General features: G+C 35.1%; 1 protein-coding gene and 1 long non-coding RNA gene across 4 annotated transcripts in view; one reads left to right on the top strand and one right to left on the bottom strand.

Moving 5' to 3' along the window:
- LOC127868986 (CD109 antigen-like) overlaps nucleotides 1-24,319 on the top strand; it is a 201,784-nt gene that overhangs the window by 142,510 nt on the left and 34,955 nt on the right. The window lies entirely within an intron of this gene.
- Nucleotides 17,200-24,319, bottom strand: part of LOC127868988 (uncharacterized) — a 28,436-nt gene continuing 21,316 nt past the window's right edge. For all 3 annotated transcript variants that reach the window (XR_008044355.1, XR_008044356.1, XR_008044354.1), the window contains 2 exons: nucleotides 19,899-19,985; nucleotides 17,200-19,030 (listed from right to left, as the gene is read on the bottom strand). This is a non-coding gene — a long non-coding RNA (uncharacterized LOC127868988). The remainder of the gene's footprint in view (nucleotides 19,031-19,898; nucleotides 19,986-24,319) is intronic.

Genomic DNA, 24,319 nt, shown 5'->3' with positions numbered 1-24,319 from the left:
CGTGTATCGCGCAAAATATCGAGTGTCGCTTCGTGTATCGCGCAATATATCGAGTGTCGCTTTGAGAATCGCGTAAAATATCGTGTCTCGCGTTCAAAGGGTGACACACGAAACACGAAGCGATACACTCTTGCGCGACACACGAAGCGATACACGATATTTTATTATTCAAATATCGCCCATATTATCTGAATCTCGTGTATCGCGGTCTAATTTCAGACCGCGACACACGAAGCGATACTCGATATTTTGCGCGATACACGAAGCGACACGCGATATTTGTACTGTTCAAACATCGCTGCACAATGATATCGCCTGTCGACTCTCGCTTTTTAAAAACAAATCAGGGGAGACAAAAAGGGGATATTTTTTCGTCACCAAGCACGTGCATCAAGCATTAGTGTGTCGAGGGCAGCCATATTGATAATAAATGGTTAAAAATTACTGTAACACAGTTTTAAAAACGCGAGAGTCGACATATATCCTTTTTCTGATAAATATATGGATCAATTAACTTGACGGGAAGGCTATCTACAGAGCATGCTTGATTTTATCCACGAAATCGACTAACATTCTTTTGATTTGGCCTAAAGATATGTTTTTAAGGAGACTACATCGTTCAGTTACTATAAAGCAGTATAAGACAGAAATGCTATAGTTACGTATTATAATTAGTAAGAGACACAGCATGAATGTATGTTTTCAAGATATAAAGTTTTTGTAAGTTTGATTTAAGACTGTATTTAACTCGCAAAGAAATGTGTTGTTAAATGTTAGCCCAAAAGATTAAAAAGTGAATAGTTGTTTTCTTTACATAATCAATCTTTTCATTAAAATATTATAAACACGCAATCGACCTTCGCACAGAGATTTGGCTGGAACCAGCATAGCTGGGTCAAATACGAATTGAGTGCATATCGTATTGTCCTTTCAGAATCGCCTTTCACTTCTGTTTTCTATTGTGACCGCAACACTTCATAAAAGTGTTCGTTATTTGTGTATGATTTAATGATGTTTCAGAAATTTTTATCTTAATAGCTAACATGTCTCTTCAGAAAGAGTGTAATGTTAAGACATTTATTTACAATCCAAGTTGTTTTGGAATCGACTTAATAGTAGTGTCAATAAACTTCCATAGCGCGGCGTCTATATCGGCTTCTATTGGTATTCCTTTCATACTACTCATTGCCCCAAAGGAATGAAACGGTCCGGTGTCCCTGTTGCCGGTTTGAGGAATGTGAGACGGGACAACAATTCATACGGTTGCGGTGCCATTAACACATACAACGTCCAGCGGATATGCGCGACCACGATCGGGACCACTTAGACTGTCACCGAAACAAGTTTATGCTTACTACTGAAATATATATATATATATATATATATATATATATATATATATATATATATATATATATATATATAAAGATGTTAGCATATTAGTTTGACATGACCGGTTGAACAAAGCATCTTTAAAGCGGAACAATCATATTAATAAAACACCAACACCGTACACAACGTGCATAAAGATAATACCGAAAAACCTGCAACCGACGTCGAAAAATTAACCATGATGAGTGGTATTTATCATTGAAAACTAGATGCATTAGATTATTGCTATGTCGTGTATTGATGAAAGAAACGGCATATCATACTTATATAATGTACTATGGGATACTCGTGTAAAGAGACTGTATATATTCGATATTCAATATTTCAAATCTTACCCAATTGATTAAAGCAATGGCATGTAGCTTCCAAATACGACGCACATTACAGAAATAGAGAATAATAGGTTAGTGTTGATTATAGATCAGGTTTATCATGCGAGGCTTAGAAAACAAAAAGCACGAGCCTTGGCGAGTGCTTTTTCGTTTTCGTGCCGAGCATGATAAACCTGATCTATAATCAACACTAACCTATTATTCTATTTATCCCACTTTTTATTCAGTAAACTTTTTTTATTTAAACAAAATAAGTTTTCATGAGTGTTTGTCGTACTTTGATAATGACTGTAGTGTAACCAAGGTCAGTGTATTACTCCGCGTTCCAAAAATAACAGCTGATCAAATAATCATTTTTTTAAATCAGAATATCGTTCTGTAACAAAGTGTCGAGCGTTATTAATTACAATTTTAATCATATTGGATTGCAAATCTTTAAGTTTTATGACATCAATATGACATTAAGTTGTTATATACAAGGAACTACATTTGTTTACAACGTAGCATAACACCACACACAATTCACTTTCGATATCAAACTATCGAGTCGATCACGAGGTGCACAATATTTGCTTCTTTGTTATAATATGTGGTTATTCGTGACGAAATAACAAAGATTACTTGGATTTAAGCGAATTATATACATTAACATTTTGAATGTTGAAAGTGGCACCAAAGAGTTGTGAGGCAAAGTTGTTCGAACTAGAGAAATACATTTGCTGGTGAAGTGACTGGGTGGGGCGAACATCAAGATCAACTTGTTCGACGGTAGACAGTGGTTGTCTAGGCTGCATTTCGGCCATAGTTTCGGTGCATGAAGGTGAACAAGAAGAATCTGTTGGATTGTTACATTTACTGGACTGAGCACTTTTGCTGCTGTTCAACAGATATGTTGGAATAATTGGTTATGGACTGGACATTTTTGTGCCCTGTTATGGCCATGGTTTCAGTGGGTGGAATGTTTGCAGTTCGAAGTTTTTGGACCAGTAATTTGCGAACTGAGTGGTTCGTTATTCTCTTGTGCTTGAGAAAGCCGGCGTCTTTTGCCATGGCCTTCAGCATCTGACCTAACTTGTTGACACCCAATTGTTGACGCAAGAATCACCGGGATGCAGTGTCATTTGTGCGTATTGCCAGGTAGAAAAGATGCTTTGAAGAAAAATCAGATGGACGCATATCCGAGTACAGCTTGTAAATGAACACAGGATTTCTTGGTCCAGACGATTGTTTTCCACGGTCAAAGGGGAGCAACTCGAACTGACTTCTTCAAAGGGGAGCAACAACAACAGAACCTATTTGCATAGTGTTAAATTTACCTAATACTAGGTTTTAATGACAATAAATGACAAAAAACTCGTTTTTTGCTACTTTCCTTTGTTTTAAGGTCATTAAGATTGACAAACATTGAGATTGTTTTTATTATTGATGCACTTGGCAAATACAGGTGACGAGGTGCGTGGGAAAAAGTAGTCCCGGTTCGGCAGTTGATGACGTCATTTCGTGCCATTGATTATAGCCTTGCCGTTGATTATAGATGAAATTTAATCAACGGGGCTTTAATCAACCGATTTCGCTGTAAAAGTGGGATAAATACATTTATCCCACGTTTACAGCGAATTCGGTTGATTAAAGCCTCGTTGATTAAATTTCTGCTATAAACCACGGCACGAAATGACGTCATTTTTTCGACAAAATGACGTCATACATCCAGCGAAATTATCCAGTTAAACTAATTTTGTTTATATAAAAAGGTTTACTGAATAAAAAGTGGGATAAATAGAATAATAGATTAGTGTTGATTATGCTCGGCACGAAAACGAAAAAGCACTCGCCAAAGATCGTGCTTTTTGTTTTCTAAGCCTCGCATGATAAACCTGATCTATAATCAACATTAGCCTAATATGATTTTAGGTGCTACCTAATTTACGGGCAAAAGCTTTTCAAGTTTTTTTGATAACCATGTATTTTTGATAAATATATGGACATGATTGTGTTCAAAATATGAAATTAAATGTTGAAATTTCTATACCATAAATACATGAATACGTGAAGTTTCTTGACTACCAGAACTTTGAATAACACAGATGTGGATTCGAATAAAGAAATTATGTGAAATTTGTTAATTATGTGGATAATTATACCAATTTATATTTAAGTTGGTTGTTATTTAGTTCTCAATTATAATTCATAAATAAACCTTTTTTTAAATAAAATATACCAAGACCAGGAGCTCTCAACAGGACAGTTCTTCCCCCAATATCTGCTGCAGACGAATACCAAAAATGCACCGCTCGTGACCGGAATTAGGGAATACACACCGGATGCTTAATTTCGGTATTGTTATTTTCGCAGTGATGACCTCCCTTTAAATTTAAGATCTCTCAACAACGCTGGGATTAATGATTTTAACAAAGAAGGCTTTTTAAATAAATATTTTTATTAATCTATGAGGATAATAATAAAAATAAGGTGCAGAATTGAACGAATAAAATAAATTCGAGACTAATCTTATTCGATTAATTGCGTCGGGATTAAGGCAATACATTTTAGACGGGTTATATTTCTGAACATTATGTTTGGAAAAAGTGAACGCGAAATTAAGTATAGCATTCTATGGTATTTGGCTTATTCCCGTAACGGCATTAGGCCGGGAAACAGGAAAACAGGAAGAAAAACATAAAATCGCATTTGGCGTTGAAAAACATATAATACAATAACATAGAGTACGATTTGCTTCACAATAATAACTGCCATGACGTATCATTTCTTGAGGAATGCATCTACGTGTCATGTAGCGTTTGTCGAAGTGCCTATGTTGCTCCAGCGGTCTTTGATTTTCCATCGCGAAAATAGATGACGGCAGGAATTATTTGACTTTTTTTTAGCAGTCACATAAACAACCAAGCTATGTAATATGGAATTTTTACACCCATTATTGCTGCTTCTTCCTGTATTCGCGCGATGATTATCTGAGATATTAACTACATGATTCTATATTCTCAAATCTTTTCTATAAAGAAGGAATGTAGTTGACAAATGTTAATAGTTTTATTTGATCGTTCGTCAAAAAGTTGTAATTCTGTTACTCTTGTATCTTCAATGCAATTGAGTAATTAAATAGTAATTAAATTGAATGCGTTTTAATTCCCTTTTATTATTGTTTAATTTGAGTTACAATGCTATGACGTTAAATTTTATTTACACTTAAATGTATTATGAATATTGCTGGGCCAAGTGTGAGGTTGAGCGCTCTATAACCAGGTTTAAACCCCAATGCTTTGCATTGACCGTTCCAAGGCGGTGACCCCAGCTTTATTCATATTTTGTGTTTATGTTGGTTTGTATTGTGCTGTATTGTGCTGTTTTGTACTGTTTGGGCAATCGGTCACTTGCCTTAAATAAAGGACCAACTAATTGTTTTTAACGAAAATTCAATACTGCTCCAGCAGCTGGAGTTTCACTTCTTTATATTGATAGCCTATAAGGTAATGTCTCTCTGTATTTCAGAAAATTGATACAAATAAACGGTCTTCGCGGGCTTTTTCCCGTATTATTCTCTATGTATCACATTAACTACCAGATATAATATATTTATAGCAAGTTTGTATGTTTTAATGCGACAGGTTCGTAGCAATGTTTATTGCAATGAATATAATTCTTTTTTGATCTGAAGAATACAATAAACGTTAAAGCTTCGCAACATAGGCTGTTTCACGGTGATAGGGCGATTACCACAACAATTCCGCTCACCGTCGAAATTGTATACTTCTGACAAAAGCTTCGTATCCTTCTGTCAAAAACATGGCCTCAAACTTTTTTGGCGAGTCCAGATATCAATGAAAAAAACGAAAAAAAAGGTAAGTTGGTAATAAAATTGATATTTCATCGAACGGGGTATATATTTTACATCTAATTGCCGTTTACCGCATCAAAATTGAGTCGTTATTAACTTCAAAATAGTGAAAACAGTTTGAGCGTGTCGTGAAAGAAGTGACTTTCATGATCCGAAAAATCGTATTTTTGCAGATTTTAAACCCTTTAATTGAAAGATTTTTTGTTAATCGGTATTTTATGGTAGAAGAATCAATTTACAACACATTATGGTATGCTTTATTGAATATAACTGTGGTTTTTACATTTACACGTGTTGGCAAGTTTGCACCGCTCAACACTGACATTATAGAAATATGAACACCACTCAACAATGTCCGTTAAAGCACCGCATGTTTATAATTTTTGGCACCGCTTTATTCGGATCTTTTTTCTTTCAGAAAGAAAAGACGTCAAATAATGTCAAATAATTTGAATCACGATGGTAAACGGTTTCAAAGCAATATTACAATGTACTTTGAAAATATTTAGTTTTCAATTGTTGCTTTTTAAATACTTGACGGCAATAGCTATATTTGATTCGAACCCTTTACATCTCGTTAAAACGGACAGCGCTGAAATGTCTTATCTATGGAAACATGCACTCATAAGCTTCTATAGACAGTCTCAAAAATATTTTGTTATAATTGTAACCCCTTTGATTTTTATATAAGTTGTCGAGAGCATATTTTATCTTTGGTATATATCTTTGGTTTTTGCCACAAATACCAAATTCATATTTTAGTAAATTTAACCAATGCAATATCACTTTGTACACATAAACATTATTACATTTATTATTTCCTTCGGTTAGTTTTACACCAACATTTGCTTATATCTTTCCATAATCGTAGCTGGACATCTTTCTTCTAATATTGATACGGATTCTGAATCTGAAATCAATAAATAATAATTATGAATAATGATTGTATTTTACCCCGACGAGAGATAAATTGAAGCATGAGACTTAAACATGTGCCCTCCACGTACTGGAAAGCAATACAATCGATCCCGGTGAACCTTTTCGGGGCAAGCATGCCATCATTTTCAAGATCAATTCGGGGACATGTAACTTTGATAAATGGAAGATGATCGTTAATAAATTCAGCTCACGATGGCTCGTTCTAGCACATCATTTAAACCATGTGCAGAAGTTAGCGGTGCCACGAATTTCAGTGACACGGAATATAAATACGGTTTTTACAATTAGTGTTGCGCGGTGCATCGATATTTGTGTAAGCGATGTATGTTTTCACCAAAAAAAAGTCCTTTAACAGATATTGAAACAAACAGGTTCGTATGGCATGTTCTTTTTATTTATACAATGATTTTAGTCTGTCATATTAGGTCTGACACATCGACAATCATCTGAGTATTACATTTTTCTCACAAGTACGAATGGTGTCGAGCGCGACTTTTTGTAAACACTATTTCAAAGTCATGAATATTTCATGACTGGTAAACTTTAAAATAGACGACATATTGGTTCAGAAATTCGATGGAGTGCTTCGCAAGTGGCAATCAGTTTGCAGTGTCTTATAATAAAATATTTTGTCACTCGGTTACCTGATATTGCTTCACCCGCCTTGTTTCTTTTCGTCAGAAGGATACGGAGCTTTTAAGGTAGCGCACCTCTAATGGGCACATATCCAAATATAATCTAATTAATTATTTTCTTAATCAGCATCATTTCACTGAACTACATGCAAATTTGTAGGTAGGCTTTCCATGCTTTTTAAAAAAATATACCGATTTTTTCAAAACCACCCCCACGCTCGGCTTTTGTCCAGTTTATTTTCACCCCTGGGGTATATAAAAGTTCCATAATTCATTCAAATTTCCAAATATGGGCATGCAGTTGGTGTGTACAGATGCTGTAAAGGTGTTTAAAGTTTAAACAAGATGAAATAAGTATTTTTTTACAGAAATTTATTTTTAACAAATTTTTATCTATGGTAGAGCGCCATGAAATGTAAGTGATTTCAGCCAAGTAAAAATTGGGTCGGTTAAAAACAAAGTGTCATAAAATTCAAAATAGTATCATTTGAATCATATTTTAAACTTAGTTTTTATAGAAACACTATATACAGCAAAAATACCAAGAACTAGACAGATTTACCGTGTACTTTTTGAAATATAAATAAAAATGCAACATGCATGGTTCGTATTTTCAACAGTAAATCACCCAATTTCGCCATAACGTTGTTTTAATTTTAATAATTGAAGAATGTGCATAAAAATTGCAACATATTTAACAATAAATATAGCTTATATGCCATATTAAATCAAATTACGTTAGAAAATAAGTAAAACGCGTCGCAAAAAAGTATACGTCGTCGGCAGGATTCGAACCTGCGCGGGAATATCCCAAAAGATTTCTAGTCTATCGCCTTAACCACTAGGCTACGGCACCTAATAGTAGGCTCTTCAACCTTCGAAGAAATCGCGGGAAATCATTAGAGGTGCACTACCTTAACAGAAGTATACAATTTCGATGGTGAGCGGAATAGTTGTGGTAATCGCCTTATCGCCGTGTGTTTTGTATTAGCATATGTTCAGATTGGTATTTGTTAAGGTGCTTCATACTTTTTGTTTATTTGTTCTCACCCTCATGCAAAAAACTTTCTCTGATTTCAGAATAAACACATATAGACACCGAATTAGTCTGCAAAGATTGTTTTACTTTTAAAATACATGTGAACTTAATAAATAAGACAAGTAAAATCAACGTTTCTAAGTTACATATCTCAATACAATGTTTCACAGTGTAAGTTAAAAAAAAAAAAACATATATGTATACGCTTGCAATTTAATTGTTTTTATTACATGAGATTTAATTCACAGTGACCTATTTAAAATGGTATATTTTTATTACCATAAGACATACCCGAAAGTGATGATTGCTGCTACATGTACAACAGTGTTTGTATTATTACTTTTTGTAATCTTCTTTTTAAAGGTTTTATAATTTCGCTGAAAACTGAACATATTGTTTTCAAAAAGATTCTTAGACCTTTTTTATTATCATTTAATGTATCTCGGGTAAAGATGCCACTATTGTTATCAAATACTTAGCTCTTTATGACACAAAATGCATACAAACGCCAACGATAATGTGTATACGAGCCGCAATAAGCTGCACATATGATCCACACGGAGAAAACAAGGAAGAAATAATATTCCATGAGTTTTGAAATGTAAATAAAAATATTTTAAAACAAAACGCTATTATACTTAGTGAATTCCTATTACCTCCATGAACACATTTTCTGCTTAAATGTGTTTCTTTATAACACGCAACATGCCTTTCCAACCTTTAAAGTCCTACATGCTTTAAATTTAACTTATGTAAACTAATTTTTTTACAAATGATATTGTTATGCACAAGATTTGCTCATGCCAATGGAAATAAGTTGACGTATGAGTACCAATCAGCTCGTGTTTCTGGAACCTTTTACGTGTATTAAGACAAAAATATGTTTATTCCTTGGATATATTGTGCATGGTAGACTTGTCTGTAAATGCACTAATTGTTATCAGATTCATGCCTCTTAAAATCTTGCAGGTAAATGGGGTCTGTAGCTTTCATAAACACATTATTATTACACATAAACACTCTTTCTTTCGCCCTTTTCCGCTAAATATACTTTAAATAAATTTAGAAATCATAATCGCCGTTTTTAATAATGCAGCAAAACTACAAGTACGCAATGGCTGAAATGAAAATATAATAAACTATGACATGAGAGTTTGTGTAATCATCACTTAAAAAAGTTCCGTGGAGTAAAACAGCGTTAAGTTAGGTTCAAGAAAATGTCTCTGTCTTGAATTAAATCTGACGAATGCGATAGGACCACACTAAGTGTTTCTTCTCGTACTGGTATTGGCTTATTTTGTTTGTACTGTTATCTAATGTATAGAAATTGGCGTGCCAATTCGCTGAAATGGTGTTTTTCCGTAATCAAATTCGTTTTGTGTCTCTATCCGGATATTGCTGTCAATGGTGCGATGTGTGGCACAGAATCTGTTGTTGTTTATATTAATATTTCTTTTCCATCAATAAGAGCTTCATGTATGGTTAGCCAATTGTTTGTAAAAGTGATTTAAAAAAATGAAAATAAGTAAAACAAGTATGAATGTTACACATTTTCCCTTTTACTCAATATTGGCTGCGGTTCTCCAAAGCGTCGTTTCTTTGCATATTAAGATTCATATACATATACTTTTCAGCATTATGAGATGCTGTCAGTATAGACGTTCCGTCTGATTAATCGTATATATGTTTCTGCTTTCAATGTACCTGTCCAGTTAGACTTCTGGGGTCGTATTCCAGTAGCAGCTTAAGTTATAAAATAACTTAAGTTGAAATATTGCGCAATATTTTTTCTTATCTCCGCCATTTTTTTCTTTAAACATAAGATTTCACTTAACTTTAATTTTGGTAGCTTCATTAACTTAATTAATTTCTTTACTATGTGTATTTTTTCTCACATATTTAAAATTAAGTTAACTTCTTTTAACTTTTAAAGGAATTTCTTAAAGAAAAATACTAAGCGCCTCATGTTTTGTTTTTGACATTTCAAATTTAACTTAAAAAATTTATTTAAGAAATTTCTTAACTTAAGTGAAAACTCAAGAAGATACTAGAATACGGCCCCTGAACATTTTCGCAATGTTTGCGTATTCTCGAAATGCGTTTGAAGATGTGTGGTCGGGCATGAAAGTTACATTTCAATACATATTATTACTTTTAATATAAATTATTGTTCAATATTCTTAAAAAAGTGTTTGGTCAATTTTATTTAATAATTTGATTGACAGGTTCAAAATATTTACAGTTTAAATAAAATTTAATAAAATATATTGCATTAAAATATGGTTATATAATCACACATTTCATTAGGATGAATATTATTATCGCAATATCGCAACGCTCAACGTAGGTTCGTTTTTTGCTGAGCAAAACTTAATAATAAATAAAATAGCGGGTTTGATTGCTGATGTGGCAAAATAAATGGTGTTAGGATTGGTCATGAATCCTTTCAACGACCATTCTTCCCGTCCCTTGATTCAAATGACAGTTGTCGGTTACTGACATTAGTATCGGTATGTGCACCTAGGTCTGGAACAACATCTAAGCCAGATATGTGCCGGATTTACTCTTTCGTAGAATCACGATTTTTCTAGACAGAAATGCATGAAAAGGCAGTCCATATCAAGCAATCAGTATTTTTTTGCAATTTGCTCTTTAAGCAATTTCCTCTATTTAATGTTAAGTTATGAAAGGCACGTTTAAAAGGACTACCCTGTTCATACCCGTAGCCAGGGGGGGGGGCGGGGGGTGCGTTGGGTGCGTTCGCACCCAATCTTTTTGGACGAGTAAAAAAAATGTACTACAAGTCGCACCCAACTTTATTGGATGCAAAAACTGTTATTTATTTTTTCCATGAATACAATGAGTACTCGTATTTAAGCGTTAAAATAATGTTGTATTCCATATGCAACCGACAGGTCACAATATAATTAATTTCTCGATTAAGTAATTTCCAAGATGACGCGTGATTTTTATTTACAAGTTTTAACCGAAGAATTGTTGAAATCAACAGAAGTTGTAACAGCAAAATTTTAGAAGATCTAAGAAGCCGGTCCGGGCAAAATGGAATTGGGATCCTTGTTACAAATATATATTTGTTTTCTGCATAATGCAAAATTATTAATTTGGCACTCTAATCCGTATAAAATCGATACTTATTTATAGCTATTTGATACTAAATGATTGTTTTGGAACCTTTGTCATCGTTTTTAATGTCTGTAAAAGCTATAACTGTAATAGATATCATAACAAATTGTTGAAGCCTACTTATTGTGGGTTGAAATCCCAGTCCAATAACCTTTTTCGACAATTATCTAAATGGCTGGAAAACAATTTGATTAACTTCAATAAATAAATAATCTTATAAAAAATAAAACCCATTTTAGATGATTATTAACGGAATGTTATATCAGCTTCCGAAAATGACTGAAATCAAAGGACACCCTTCGACTATTGCCGAAGACTAATGAGTCACTGTTTAATAACTGTATAGTAAAACTTAAAGATATGTTCCACCTTCCTAAACTCAAGGTTCTGTATGTCATTGGCATCTATTATGTTAACAACTTTAGATGTTATTCCTATGCATCTGTTTCATCACTGATTGTATTACATTATTATGGCAAGCGGTTCGACGCATAATCCCAAGAAACTAGGTTTCTCATGACAACCTAGGTTCTCAGAATGAGAACCTAGGTTCTCACTTGAGAATTGCACATGGCTTCAAGAACCCACGTTTTCAAATAAGAACTTTGGTTTTCATGAGAACATAGGATCTCATTTGAAAACCTAAGTTCTCATGAGAACCTAGGTTCTCATTTGAAAACCTAGGTTCTCATGAGAACCTAGGTTCTCATAATGAGAACCTAGGTTCTCATGAAAAACCTAGTTTCTTGGGATTATGCGTCGAACTGCTTGCCATATCCGTGGTTTTCATTTGGGAACCATAGGTTTTCTGCAACACCACAGTTTTCCCTGAAGGAGGCTAATAAGCATTTTCTATTATGATTGTTACCAAAAAAGGAGCTATACATATCACATATGCACATTTTAAGAAATGATCATGAGAACCTAGGTTTTCAGAATTACGCGTCGGACGGCGTAAACTTGCTCGTTTGAAATACGGGACACATATTATTCAGGGCGCAGGATCAATGGGGTTCACATATGATTACACACGGGCTAGACAGAATGAAAACACGCCGTTTAAAACTTTATTTTTGCAGATATCTCGAGTTATTGAAATATGTTTGCAAAGTCTTTAGTGCAAAAGTTGTTCTTGCAGTGTTTCCGATATCTTACGATTGAATAATACATTATTGCACATTATCAATAGAGATAAAACTTTTATTTATACCATACTGAATGCTTACTATATCACAGACCTGTTTTGGCTGTTTTGGACATACTTGGACGATTTTCATCAAATAAAAGGCGTTTTATCATAGATGGACCCTTCCTGCTGGCAACCACAACGACATATGTGTGCATTGTTTGATCGTTTATGCTGTTGCATTGTGTTATTCAATACACCTGTGAAATCATCGTTGGATACCTTTACTCTTATTATATATATAAGGACCAATTTTTTTTCAAGAACCTGTGTCACAGACATAGTTAAAATAGAAAACTGTACCGTACAGTCGTTTGAGACCCGAACAAGGGAACTGAATATCTGAACCTCATTTAATGCTGTAACAATGTATTATGCAACGATTGATCTGAATTTGTTTCAATTTTTAGTCTCAAAATAATATTTACAATTAAAGATGTATTTCATAAACAAGAAGTTTCCTCCAAGTTTCGTTGAATATTACTTAACATTGTTTGAACATTGTTAAAAAAATGTTCTTGGGGAGTAACATTCACGGTTACACGCCTATGTCTTATCATTTTACACATATGCCGCCAGTGTGTACCAAGCAATGGGAGACAACTGGAGGTTAATTATGGCAAGCGGTTCGACGCATAATCCCAAGAAACTAGGTTTCTCATGAGGACCTAGGTTCTCATGAGAAACTAGGTTTATGAAATCCTAAGAAACCAGGTTTCTCATGAGAACCTAGGTTCTCATGAGAACCTAGGTTTTTATGAGAACATAGGTTCTCATTTGAAAACTTTAGTTTACGCTTGAGAACCTAGGTTCTCATGAGAACCTAGGTTTTCATGAGAACCTATGTTCTCATTTAAAAACCTTAGTTTACGCTTGAGATCCTAGGTTCTCATGAGAAACTAGGTTTTTCATGAGAACCTAGGTTCTCATAGACACATAGAACTTAGGTTCTCATGAGAACCTAGGTTCTCATTCTGAGAACTTAAGTTCTCGTTTGGTATCCTAGGTTTTCACAAGAACCTAGGTTCTCATTTGAAAACCTAGGTTCTCATATAATCTTCATAAACGACGTCTTGACAGTTCAAGTGACAATCGAAAAATGTCTCATCTGTAATATTCCAGCAGTGTATTTGTAAGTCAGCGCGAGAGTTATCACAGATATAGATTGTTTTATCATAAGTTATCAAATAATAAGGTCTTGATGATGAAAACATGCCAAGACGTGTGAATTACCTATGAAACACTGATGTTAATGAAAATAACATCTGTTGCTATTTCTTACATTCACACACCGCATGGAACATTTTGGAAAGAAAATATCATTCCTTGCACTGAATGTCAAACTTCCATATACTTTTATATAGTAAAAATACAAACAACAACGATAAAGGCGGCAACCAGTACTTTCATTTCTATTTATATTAAAGGGGCCTTTTCACAGTTTTTGGCATGCTTTGAAATAAGTCACTAAATGCTTTATATTGATAAATGTAAACATTGAATCTTAAATTTCCATAAAAAAATCAAGAATAAAATTTAAAATAGGAAAAAAAGTAGCCGCAGCTGGACTCGAACCAGTGACCCCCGGAGTCCAGGAGTAACCTGGAGTAAAAACGTATTAGCCCGCTCGGCTAGTCTGCCAAGAATTCTTATTTAAAGTATTTTATGCATTATATAAGCAATCTTCGTAGTTTCACAAAATTTAACGACAACAACAGAACACTCCAAATTATTCAATCGTTTCGCGTTGCATCGCTTAATAATTTTTAGGTTTTTAAAACGTCAAAAGATGCATATATTGGCTAAATTAGACCATGGATAATGTTCAGTACTACTGTTTCCTCACAAATATCATAACTAAAACGAAAATTTGCGAATCTGAAACAACTTTTTTCAATTTTGTCAATTTACCAAACCGTGAAAAGATCCCTTTAAGCACAAATTCTACTGCACAGCTCCTCTACTACAAACACCAAATCGAATCAGACGCACCCTGTTTCTTCAATCTTACGATAAGAGAGCAACATGTCTGTTTATTTCTTTAACAAATTATATGCCTTTATAATGGTGCATATTTACCACAACGTCCAATCATTTCGTTTTATTTTACCTAAAACCCTTGCCAGTTTGCCGCATATAGTTTACATGTTAAAAGATACAGCTTGGTTGGCTTATATCAACAGCCTTTCGCGCTTGCATAACGGCACAATGACAATCACTTTATTGCGTAATAAACTTTCCCGATATTCTGCAAATAATAGACAAATGTGGTATATAATATAATTCAACATTATAAAATTTACAGAGAACCACTCGTATAAGAATAATATGTACTCAATAGGTTCCCTCTTAAACACTATTACATTTTGCATATCAACTATGATGAAAGCACTTGCAGTAAATAGGTCATTACTATTCACACATAGAGAAAGGAGTTGGTTTATCTAGTTGTAGATATAACCCCAGGAATAATGCGGGTTTTTTTTGGTAATCTTTCTCAACTGCATATAGGTAATTTATTGCTCAATCATTTCTCGCGACTGTTCGCGAACCTTTATAAAACCGTTTTACATTCATATAATAGTAGGTTTGATGTCAAAAAACGATCAGTCTCGAATGAACGTCATAAATAACCTAATGACGTTTGGAATCAATATCTGTAGAAACGACTTAGCTGCTTTAATAAGATCAAGTTTTTTTCATTAAGTTAACACACTACTTATTTTTTGGAAGAAAAATGTATAGGCTATGTAAATGAGGGCATTTACGCTTACTCATAATCACATGTCATCATATCAAACGTTGAACACAAATGTACATCGCACAGACATTGAAGAAAGCCCTTTTTTAATCGCCCTTTCCTCGTATGGTTTATGGTCATGACGAACATCAAATGACACAAGTCTCTTTAGCATTGTCAGATCATTAATAGTTACAAAGGCTTGTTCACCATTGTACCGTATCAAAGCAGGTGTCAGTTGTAGAATACTCATAATGCTAATAGATAATTATATACCGGTTAGTATGATTCAGTTATGCCGTTACTAGTGCCGTTTATTGTCTTGACATGGTCTTGATCAATGTGTCTGCCTTCCTATCAATTCTACGGTCACCGTATATTCAGACCAGCCCCCGCACGCGCAGTCTGTTCAGGAGCTGCCCTGTCCGCTGCCACGTCAACAGTGTTTCCTGGTCGCATTAGCGGAATCGGTGACATGAGACATAAGACCCATTTTCGCAGTACGCGGCCCATTTGATTTAAATTGCCCAGATTCGATGACTGCACGCAACTACCGGAAATATTCAAGAACACCGCAGCAACGTGTGCCGAATTGTTAATTAATTATTTTATTAAATTATTCCATGAGTAAACGGAAATAAATCCCTTTAAATTCCCCAGCCTTGTGACTGATCATGTTGCAGGATTTTGGAGCTCTTCCTGTCATGTTCGTTACGCAGTGGCATTTAAGTGTCGCAGTGAAATCTCGAGAGAAATCTTGAGATGCTAATTATTTGTCGAGCCCGAGTTGCCACTGAACAATCTGTATCTATGAGAGCCTCATACGTGACGTTATTAAATATGCATCTTAGGAGCCTGCAATAGTCTGTCCTATTTACTGGCTTCAGGACGGCTTCTCAAAGACTATGACATAAACTTTGAGGAGTTTCGTAACAAGACACTCAGAAGGGAAATACAGTCCAACCTGGCAATAAACAAATTGACTTTTTACTCGGAATCATTTATACATATTTACGTTTGCCGTTAAAATAAACGTATACGATCTTAGGATGGGAATAACCAAACTTTTCGCGCCGATGAAGAGCATCCTGTAGTTTACAATCTGCGAACCACAACCAATTACATGACGTTAATCCTGACGAATCGGTGACCCTCTTTGAGAATACAAGGATGTCGACGTCACGATTAAGGAATATAACTTCATTCATGCAATCAGACCCCCCCCCCCCACGTAAGATATGCTATATTAAAATTTCCGTTTGAACGATTAAATTATACAATCTGTGTTACTTCAAGCGTTGATGTTTAAGTATGATTTTACACTTTAAGCTGGAGACAAAGGTCTTGCAGGTAGCAAATCAGAAGCCCATATTCGAGCTCTGACATGTGTGACCTTGACGTAGGGTTACATGTCTTGTGTGCGACACGCTGTCTCCACACGGTTAACATTATGTTGTTGCAAGTTTTTTTTTAAAGCTACATGATGAATGATTATGTTACAGTTCGAACAATCTGGTACGGACGGACACATGTACGTACACCGAACCGCGAGTGTCAGTTATATTGAGCAGACCGCAAGCAGTCGCGATGCAAATGTCGGGGAATATAAGAAGTTTTAAAGCATTTGTTTTAACTATTTTCTTTACTCTTTCAGATAGTTATAGACAAGCATTAACTCAAGATGGCCCAGATGGTTTTCAGAGGATTTTTGCATAAATGTATTTTATTTCTAGTTTTTTGTTTATTGCCATCTACCGTTTGTTTATAAACGGTCATTCAAGTAACATTTTAATCAGTACTGTTTTCTTAGAGAATATTAAATACTCAAATAAACAACAAATACAGTCATTTCTTTTGAATATCATTTTATGTATATAATGTTTTTGCATAGCGCAAGTTGTTTAATTCTATATATTAAGTACCAGGTTGTACGGGTTGTACGGTATATAATCCACAAAAAAAATTCGATGAAAACAAATTAACAACAGTACGTGTAACAAGCAACAAAAAATAAACATAAATGGATGTGACAAATGTGAGCATAAAGACTGAATTAAATACATAGAAATAGTCTGTGTCTTTACTGCTCAACTACACCTTGATCGTTTAATACATGCACATGGTAAAATAGTGCAGGGCAGTCAAAACCGTAATGTAAATATAAAAGTACATATAAGCATGTACATGTATATACTTACTTGTTTTAAGATAGATAGACTTTCATTACACATACTTAAATTCACCATTCCCGAGAATATTTAATTACTTAGAAATACTTAATTTCCTTATCAGATACTAATTGTCACAATAAACGAGAGATGTGTTTGTCAGAAACACAATGCCCCCTATTGCGCCACTTTGAAATAAATTTCAATATATCATTTGGCAGGTTTAGAAATTATCTCCCTTTTAAAGCTCATAACTTCCCTTCGATTGTATTTTTTTACTTTTGACCTTGAAGGATGACCTTGACCTTTCACCACTCAAAATGTGCAGCTTCATGACATACAAATGCATGCCAAATATCAAGTTGCTATCTTCAATATTGCAATATTTTATGGCAAATGTTTAAGTTTTCGGACGGACTGACACACAGATGGACGGTTCAACTGCTATATTCCACCCTACCGAGGGCATAAAAAACTTGGTATAAACTTAGCTTTATTTCAGAATTTTCACATTCAGGAAACGGCATTTTGTTTATGACCATAAGGTCAATACTCATCATATTTGAGCCATTTTCTGCTGTTTTCAAACTAGAGACAGAAAAATTGATTAATAAGTTGGATAAAAAAGATACCAGACAAAAGCCCAACACAGGTAAGTTTATTTACTTGGTACATACCTGAAGCACTTGCAAATCCTTTGAAAAACCAATATTTCCCAAGCCTTACTTGATTACTATAATATGAATTGAACATAGACTTAGTATTTCCTATATAGTGTTTAATGCCACATTTAAATAATTATGACAGAGACAAAATAAAAAAAATAAATCCCACAATGCCAATTTAACACTAAAATACCAACAAAGAAATACAAAAACATCTTTAATCATAGTAGAATGTAAGCTTATGCAGAATAGCCCATTTTTCTGCCCCGCCCCCCCCCCCTTTTTAGTCTGACTAAATCTCTATAAATGACATTTTTCGTCCACAACTCCACCTAAAGGATATAACTGCGCAAAAACATAAAAAGTAGCCATTTTGCAGACTGCCAATATGAAACAAAGGTACAGGGATATTAACATATTATTTTTGTGTGCCTTTTTGCCAACAATTCATACTACATCACAACATGGGACTCTTTTCCAATCTGACAATTAATGCATTGATACTTCGATACACAATCACACTAATGAGTAAAATAGAATTTTGATGACTAGCAATATGATATTATTTTTTAACAGTTGCAAAGTGAATGACTTTGTGTTTAAGTTATAAGGTTCAATAAAGAATCCCTGAATTAATGTGTAGATTTAAAGATATATATCTAAATTGATTGTGCTAATTTTTTTTTAAACTTTCGTCCTAGTTACCTTCTCAACTTTGTTTGAGAGCACAATACAATTTCTGAAGATTTTTATCCAACCAAATTCATGTTCATCTGGTCATATCAGGGAATGTGTGAGTCTAATTTACGCTCCTATATAAAGTTAGGTTTCGCAGGCACTGTGCAGCCTGAACGCTGTATAACAATATTAGCGGCATAGTTGCCACATCGTACACACTCTTCTAGAGGCTTGCCTTGGATCAGCTAGGCTAGGAACCCTACGAGTGAACAACAACTCAACTCAGTTTAAGTAGGTAAAGGTCATATGTCAAACAAACACTGGCTGTTATGTTGATGTGTGGTTTTACATAAAGTAAGCCACTTAATTGAGTCATATTATGACAACATATAACACTAGCACATTGTTGTGTTTTTTTGTTCATAAAACTTCTTACGTGACAGAAAAATAAAGTGGCCACTATCATCATAAGCAGCCCAACATTTGAAAATTTAAGATGACATAAATACCTGACGATTTTCAAGATTATTATCATACAAGTATCACCTTCAGATAAACAAGCAAATTCACTGAATTGATATCCCCCGCCAATATGCTTCTGAACACAAAAGTGTTATATTTGACACTAAAAAAGTATTTTTTAAGAAACAAACAAAGGGCCATAATTCCGTTATTAACAGATGGTGTATGCCATTTGGCGTGCATCATCCTCTTATTCATACATATATACTCATTACAAGTTCCAATGAAATCCGCCAAAGCACGTCCAAGATATGGCTCCGGAAACAAAAGTGCCGGACGGATGGACGGAAAGACGGACAATGCCAAAACAATATCCCTCGGCCTATGGTGGGGGATAATAACAAAACTGTTGTTTCAGGCAGTTATCTTAGGTTTGTTCTTCAAATGTAACTAGAAATGTGTCACAAACACTGATGTCCTTATAACTAAAGTATGGATGTACAGACAAATGCAATCCTTAATGCCGCCCACTCCCATGGGCATAAAAAAGGTAACCTAGCTGATGGGATACAATGGCATCACTATGAATAAGCCTAGACACATTTTACTTTGTCAGCAATATGTTATTAACATTCATATTTTATGAGGGTTGCACAGTGACTTACCACCCACAAATGCATCACCAGCACCATTGGTGTCCACAATGTCTTCAGCCTTTATTTTAATCACCGGGAACTCTTGTACCTTTCCACCTGAAGTACAAAAACAAGCTTGACAAGTTAAACTGTGTTCTATTTACACCAGTGAAAGTCAGAAAGAAAAGAATTAGCAGACATAATATTTGTTGTAGGTTTTTTTACTACTATCCACATATAAACAAAACAAGAGATGTGTTTGTCAGAAACACAATGCCCCCTATTGCGCTGCTTTGAAGCCATAAATTTGACCTTTGACCTTGAATGATGACCTTGACCTTTCACCACTCAAAATGTGCAGCTCTATAAGATACACATGCATGCCAAATATCAAGTTGCTATCTTCAATATTGCAAAAGTTATGAAGAAGGTTACAGTTTTGGTTAAAGTTTTTGAATTTGTTTTTTTTTACCTTTGACCTTGAAGGGTGACCTTTACCTAGACCTTTCACCACTCAAAATGTGCAGCTCCATGAGATACACATGCATGCCAAATATCAAGTTGCTATCTTCAATATTGCAAAAATTATGACCAAGGTTAAAGTTTTGGTTAAAGTTTTGGGACACACACACACACATACAGGCAGGCCAAAAGAGCAAATAATATTATATCAACAAGAGAGTTATATTCCATAGTTGGCTCACCTGAGACAAAAGTAACTAAACTGTTCTGATGGGCTTTGTGAGGTTTACAGAAACATCTTACTAAGCTAAGATATCATGGATTTTTCAGCAAGCTACATCACAATAAAAAAATACTTCTTGAGTATTCTGAAGATTCCACTGTAGAAATATAAGAAAAAAATGGACCATCCCCTTGAGGAAATTGTTTTAAATTGACTGGAACCATTGTTGTAATCAGTAAAGACATCTTTTTTATCTAACGATCTTATAGGTGATAGCTGATTGGGAAACAAATGTGACTTTATTATTCACAAGGTTCTACAAAACAAATACAAGGAAAATTTCTCTACCCACAGCTGTTTTCCAACAGACAGGTACCATGTTCTAACTCATATCATTACAAAACATCTTCCGAGCAATTTCTGTCTGTCTTGGGCATAAACTGTGACCTCAAGAGTGTTCACAAGGTTTCATTATAGTTATATAAATCTGCCCCACTGGTGGCAATGATTTTTAAAGGTGTCACAGTTTGACATTTTCTATATGTCAGTTTTTTTCCTATATTGAATTTGCATGCGCCGTTCCATTGTTAAAGTGTACGCGAACGTATAATTGTCATCGCGCATGCGCCGACTTTTCCGTTTGTCCTCGTTTGTCTTTGTCAAAGTGATACTTCGGATTTATATATTTAACAATGTATATCTACGAAGTCGCCCGAGGTTATCAAACTGCTGCACGTGCTTTCGTGTGAGCACTGTTTACCGTATCCGTCCAATTGTTCTTTATGTTTTATGTTTGAATAAAAGAAAGATTGAGAGAAAGGTTCCTATTGGGTTGTTCGTTCACCCTTTTCTTCCTTCCTCGCAAAATTCCTTCGTCACTCACAACCCTTCAGAACTTTCACAAGTTAAGAGGGTTAGAAATCTAGTACTCTTTATATTACCTAAAAGGAGATTTATTATTATAAAATAATCGGACACTGTGGTAAGCTATTTTATATTATTCTTTATTCTTTATATTATTAATGTATATGTATTGTTTTCCGCAGCGCGTCCCATTAAGTTTTATTGTGATACTGTTATGTGTAATCTTTGTATTGTGTGTTTATGTTAGATTGTTTTTATATATTTCTAACTAGATGATATATCTTTATAGGCCCGTTTTATACGGATAAATATAAGTAAGAACCTACGCCAGGACTTAGTTGATCATATAAAAACACAACTGTGACATTGGTGGCCATTGGGGTTTCCGTTGGGCCATAGTGTCAGGGACGGCAAGATCGCCGCCGCCGAGGATCGGGCTGGACAGACGTCGGTCCGGAGGAAGCCTCAAGGCTGAGGCTGAATAAACTAGGCTAAGGTTTTTTGTGGCGTTTTTCTGGACTTTGATCTGGGTACCGGCGGATGCAGATCCATAGATGTACACAGGTTCGGGCCGAAATCGGCGCAAGATAGAAGTCCGTATTTGGAGATACGGAAGAGAGAGATCGGGATTGCACGTAGTCAGGTTCGTCAATCGTTGACATATCTTCCTTCGTTGGAATTTTGGATCCATATGGATTTTCCATGATGCATCAGAGTTTGTAAATTTTGATAGCTAGCTAGTGATTTTTTTAAGTGCGCGCACTGGTAATTGAATAACTACGGTAACACTGGAGCGATTATCACGACCAGTTATTCTTTCGGAGGAACAGCGGAGGACAGTTGAACACATGGAACTCTGAATTTCTGAACTTTATAGATATTTGCAGGTACCTCCTGTAGATTATCGGTGTCAACTTATGTGATTTTAATTGATAATTGTGTATATTGACGGTGAGTTGTGTACTTTGTGTATTTTTCATGTTGTCACGTAATTTGTTGTTTTGTCACAGGTTTCGTGGAAAAATTTTGAGTTAAAAAAACTGTTTTCTAAGTGAACAAATATTGGTTTTTCTAGTAAAAATTTAGTGTGATTTACTATCTTTTTTTCTTACTTAAACTACCTGTACTTCAATATGCTGATTTTTCTAAACCTTTTCTCGCCTCAGTTGATGCGTCTACAGAGGGTCTTGGCGCCGTACTATATCAGGAACAGGACGGTTTGGAGCGTGTCATCAGCTACGCCAGCAGAGGTCTTCGTGCCAGCGAGAGGAACTACCCTGCGCACAAGCTGGAGTTTCTGTGTCGGAAGTGGGCCATCTCAGAAAAGTTCCACGACTACCTGTATGGAAACACCTTCATCGTAAGAACTGACAATAACCCGCTCACCTATGTATCTTCAACAGCCAAGTTAGATGCGACAGGATACAGATGGTTAGCCGCACTAGGCAACTACAACTTCAAGGCTGTGTACAAGGCAGGCTTGTTGAACCGTTATGCAGATGGATTGAGTAGAAGACCACAGCAGCAAGAAGAGGCGATGTTCACAGATGTCATCAAAGCCCTGTGCTCCGAGACCATAGCCATGTCAGATGTACATCCACCTTTCGTCATTACAGACAATGGTAACCTTGGGACAGACACAGAGGATTCTACCTACCAAGCTACAGACATAAGTGAGGTCAACTGGAAGGAGGAACAAAAGAAAGACCCTACCATTTCCAGGATTCACCATATCATTGATAACAGACTTCTACTACCGAAGGACCAACTGAAAAAGGAATCCAAGGACATACAGAAGCACCTGAGACATAGGAGCTCTTTTACCATCAAAGACAGTATTTTATACAGAAAGTGTCAGATAGACGGTCAGGATGTGTTCTACCAGAGAGCTACAGAGACTGGGCCATGAAAGGTCTCCATGATGATGTCGGTCACCAAGGGCGAGACAGGACACTTTGGTTGGTGAAGCAGCGCTTCTTCTGGCCAGGCATGGAGAAGGATGTAGTGTTTAAGGTTCGAACCCGAGACAATTTAGACTAACCTATCCGACAGATAATGGTCCCTAAATCTTTCCGGAACACAGTCTTTCTCCAATTACATAACAGCATCACGGCTGGACATTTTGGTGTGCACAAAACTCTGAAAAGAATAAGACTAAGATTTCACTGGTATGAACTCAAGGAAGATGTTAAATATTGGTGTATGTCTTGTGACATATGTGCATGTGGAAAACCTTTATCACGGAAGGCTAAGTATCCGATGAAAGTTTATAATGTAGGTCAACCTTTTGAAAGAGTCCAAATTGACATTCAGGGTCCTCATCCTTTCACTACTTCTGGTAATTCATACATTTTAGTAGTGGGTGATATGATTACAAAATGGGTAGAGGCAATTCCATTACAAACAATGGAAGCTTCACACATAGCCACCAAGTTTATAAACAAATTTGTATGCCTATTGTAAGATGCATTCGAAACATTTGAACCTTAAAATATTCCCCGATGCAGTAATTTATATTCATTCACCAATTCACGTAGACATGTGTCCAAGAAAATGAGCTTTCTTTGATTTATAGCGTGACATAAAGAAATATATTTTAAAAAGATATTCGGCGTATATCCTGAAAAAAAAAAAATTAATTATTAAATTAAAAACAATTGAAAAGGTTTAAATATTGTTTTGTTCTTGTTTCACTTAAAAAAAGCAAAACAAACGCATGCAATGTTTGTTCTGAAGTGTACGTATATGAAACCACATTATAGCATTATTTCAAGGATCGAATTTAACTTTTTTTTCTACTTGCAAAACATTGCGAGCAGCTTTAATACCAACTCGCAAAATCAAAAACATTCTCGCAAATTTTGCTGGAAACATAATTTTAGTTCGTTTTTTACTCAACAGT

Source organism: Dreissena polymorpha, chromosome 2 (assembly GCF_020536995.1).
Source record: "Dreissena polymorpha isolate Duluth1 chromosome 2, UMN_Dpol_1.0, whole genome shotgun sequence".
In the NCBI taxonomy this organism is placed as follows: Eukaryota; Metazoa; Mollusca; class Bivalvia; order Myida; family Dreissenidae; genus Dreissena; species Dreissena polymorpha.
The sequence above is the reverse complement of the archived record's forward strand: the minus strand, read 5'-3'. Positions and strand labels throughout refer to the sequence as shown.